Source organism: Eublepharis macularius, chromosome 13, assembly GCF_028583425.1.
Source record: "Eublepharis macularius isolate TG4126 chromosome 13, MPM_Emac_v1.0, whole genome shotgun sequence".
Taxonomy (NCBI): domain Eukaryota; kingdom Metazoa; phylum Chordata; class Lepidosauria; order Squamata; family Eublepharidae; genus Eublepharis; species Eublepharis macularius.
This window is the reverse complement of record NC_072802.1, coordinates 48,207,262-48,211,613: the sequence shown is the minus strand read 5'-3', so window position 1 is coordinate 48,211,613 and position 4,352 is coordinate 48,207,262.

The following is a 4,352-nucleotide window of genomic DNA, read 5'->3' as shown; positions in this document are numbered from 1 at the left end:
GTCATCCTGGTTAGAGGGTTGTATAAATGGAGCCCGGTGGGTCCTGTTGAGCCTCAGCCGTCTAGCCAGTTTCTTGTGAGAGTCAAAAGGAGGACGGGAGGGCTTGCGTATGGCCTTTGGTCATCCCCAAATGGCAGTCCTGTTGTTTCCCTGGCCTCCTTGTTTGTAGGTCTTATTAGAGGAGTGTGAGAAAGATGCTTCTCATAGCCAAGCCTAGATGGTGCACCACTTCCCTCTTTCTGTACAGTCAACCCTGCATAGTTCTCTTCTTCTGGGAAGGTGGGTGCATACAAAAGATCTGACCTGCAGAAAACAGAGTTGTGGTGGAATGCTGCATTGCCACATACCTAAGTTACCTTTTGCCCTCTTCTCTCCTGTTCTGCATACCTTTAAGGTGCAGGAAGCATGTCCCGGGCTGTGTGCTGGATTACCCTTAGCAAGGGAATTATGCAATTGGTCCTGTGTAGATGATCTCATCAGGAACACAAGGCAAGATGGGATTAAGCTGAGAGCAATCATTTCCAAGGCACCTTCATGTGAATTGGCCTATAGTGGCTAGCAAATAATAAAATCTTGTATGGGAAGTTGCTGTAGAACAGCCGGTCAAAGACTAACAGGCAGTGATTTTCCAGTTCTGGTTTATCCTGCATTTCGAAGTGTGTCCACAAGGTGGCATCCATGAGCTACAAAATCAACATTGTCAAAACTGTGGAAGAGGTCATAGCCAGTTAAATCTTCTATCTTGGAAAAGCAGCTGCAGCGGTGCATGGATGCAAAGCAACTGGTATGTAAGTTATTCTGGCAGGACTGCCTCCTGCAGGAGCTGAGGTCAGGCAGTAGCCAGGCCCCTAGGACCAGTAAAAAGGGCCTGCCGGTGCCTCTGTTCTCACAGCAGACAGTGTCTCAAAAGGCCAGAAGCAAGGGGGGAGAATCCTCTGCCACTGATGGACACCGTGCTCAAACCAAAGATCCAGCACTGATGGAATCTGCCCTATTTCATAGAATCATAGGGTGGGAAGGGACCTCCAGGGTCATCTAGTCCAACCCCCTGCACAGTGCAGGATTTACAATTCCCCTCCCCCCCCCCCGACACACACACCCAATGACTCCTGCTCCAAGCCCAGAAGACTGTCAAACTAGCCTGGGGGAAATTGCTTCCTGACCCCAACCTGGCAAACAGCATTACCCTTGGCATGTAAGAAGGGGCCATTCCTGCCCTCCCTCTCATGATCTGCCTAGTTTCACAGAATTGGCGTTACTGTCAGATAGCCATCTAGGCTCTGCTTTAAAACTTCCAAAGAAGGAGAGCCCACCACCTTCCGAGGAAGCCTGTTCCACTGAGGGGACTGCTCTTAACTGCCCGGAAGTTCTTCCTAATTGTGTTTCTAACCCTTCGTATCAGTTCTGCTTAATCTTAACAGCTGTGGTTATTCTTGCTGGCCTCGATTATACATTGGCATTTAGCTTAGTGCTAATGTGGGTGTGATGCTTTCAGCAGCTGTCCACCACCTCTGCCTCCAGCACTAGAAAAGAGAGACCACCAGATGTTCCTGGAAAGAGTATTGGGTTCAGCTGAAGGGTCTGAAGGTGTTTCTGTGTCAGGCAGGGTCTCTTGCAACCACTTGGCCTAGCAGCCAACCAGGAACTTGAAGTGGAATCTAGGAGCAAGCAAGGAAAAAATGAGATTCAAGGTCTTTAAAAGTGAAGGTTAGGGAACGTGGGTCTCTTTTCTGGAAGTGGCAGCAGCTAAATACCCACAGAGGCAATGACCCTGATTTCCTTGCAAAGTCCTTCACTTAAAACCGAAGTAGGGGCATTTTTAAGAATGGGTCTTTTAAGGTATTGTGATTGCACCACACATCCTAGGAAACTAGCCCATATATGTACAAATTCTCTCCTGCACTTCTGCCTTGCAAGGGAAGAGCAAGGGGCTGATGAAGCTGCCCTCCAAGATGGTTTGAAAGCCATCGCATTGGAAACAATAGCCAAGTTAGCAATGGAAACCTTATATGTACTTTCTGCCCTTCCAAGACACTACTACCCTAATCTCTGCAAGTTCCCAATGAGGGTTACGAGTTGATGAGTATAAAGTATGCACGATATGTATTCCTATGTACTACCAGTGCTCCATGTTGTCTGTTAGTCCTAGAATTATGTTCTGCTTCAGTATTTTTTCTACTCTGTATTGGATTTTTGCTGATATGTCTTTTAAACTTGTATCTACTTACCCTAGGGTATTGTTTATGAAATGTCCTTGATATTGTATTGAAAAGTGCTTGATACTGATTGTACTAATCTCATACTGTGTAATCCACCTTGAGTCTCAGTGAGAATGGCGGACCATAAATGAGATAAATAAAATCAAATAAATAAACAGATGCCATTGTTGCTTGCTGGCCACAATTTAGGGGCAACAATTTGTGGGTATGGTAGATTACAAGCGCTGGAATCAAAGACCGTGCCTCTTTATAGTGCCCAGTGTTTCACAGATTGGTGGCTAGGAAATTCGCAGATAAAATGAAAAAGCAAATCGAGTTGGTGCCTGTTAACATGATTGTAGTACACAATGCTCCCAAAAGATTCCATGGCTGCTTGAGTCCTTGACTTGTTCCTCACTATGGTACGATTCCTTGTGTTTGGCTTATTTGTTCTTTACTTTCGTGGTCCACTGACTGCAGCCGTGGCTCTGACAGAAGTGAAGTCATAACTTTGGCTTCCCCTCTTCCTGTCACATGACTGTCACATGCTTACAGTGCAGGAGGCCCCATGTTGCTGCCTGTGGCTTAAGGGGGATCCTAGCTATGGGAAGGTTGAACATCAACGGTACAGAGGAACAAGTTCTCCTCTCAGCAAGGGAAGTCCAGTCTCAGCAGCATTTTTAGAGTTCTTTGACAAGGTTAATAAGCATGTGGATGACTGATCGGGTACACATTATATACTAGCATTTCCCCAGAAATTTTTAAAATAATAACATTCGATTTATATACCGCCCTTCAGGACAACTTAATGCCCACTCAGAGCGGTTTACAAAGTGTGTCATTATTATCCCCACAACAAAACACCCTGTGAGGTGGGTGGGGCTGAGAGCTTCAGAGAACTGTGACTCGCCCAAGGACACCCAGCTGGCTTCAAGTGGAGGAGTGGGGAATCAAACCCAGCTTTCCAGATTAGAGTCCCATGCTCTTAACCACTATACCAAACTGGCTCTCCACTTGACAATGTCTCCAATGTATACTCAAGAATCATGAGATAACAGGTCCTTTCTTGTTTTAGCAACTGGAAGTCAAGAGTAGGAATAAATGGACAGGTGTTGTATACATGGGTAATAGCCTCCTTAGAAATCTGTATCAGTATGAACTAATTTGTTCATAAATATCTACAATCAAGGGTAAGCAATGATACCAAATCATTGAAGATGGTGAAAACCAATGGGGACTGAGAAGAGCTCAAAAAAATCTCTGCAGGCTGGATGAGTAGTTGGCAATGTGACTAATAAGTTTCAAGGTAAGTGTAAAGTGATGAGAATTGGAACACAAAAATTCACCTTTACATACACACTGATAGGGTCTAAACTGGCAGTGACGGCCCAAGAAAAAGATCTGACCTTTTAATTGAACTAGCTGCCATGATGACAAGCACAGCAGCAGCGGAGAAAACGTCAAATTCTTTGCTATGGGTTTTTTGGATGGAAGGGAAGAGACTGGAGGGGGAAACCACTATCTTTATAAAGCTGTTGTATAAATCTGTGGCATGGCTTCATTTGGAATATTGTGTAGAGTTCTCATTGTCCCGACTCCTAAAGGATACTGAAGAGCTGGAAAAGTTGCAGAAAAGAGGATACAAAATTATGGGGTTAGAATATTCTCCCTAGAGAGAAAGGTTAAATTTAGGGCTTTTCAGTTTAGAAACAGAATGACTTATGAAGAACATGGTAGAAAATAATTTAAAACATACATGTAGTGGAGAGGGAGAGAGATTTTTTTCCATTTAGTATTGGAGAAGTGCTACCAATGAAGGTGATGGGCAACAGATTCAAATCATGGCAAAATATTTCACACAATATGCAGTTAACCTGTGATAGCCACTTTGTTTAGATAGCTGTAAAAGAAGGCCGGATAAATTAATTAATTGTATCTCTGAATACTAGTTGCTGGCAGAAGGCAGCAGGGAGGGGGAGGCTTTGCTCTCTGTGGCCTTTCAGGGCCATCTTATCAGCTATTGAGGAGAACAAGAGGCTGGGTGAAAAATGGACCATTCGTCTGATGCAGCAGAGCTCTTGTGTTTAAACAAGTCACTGGGCACAGGGAAGTTCTGGCCTGCCAGCCTTATGTTTAAATGAATGCTCAAAGAGT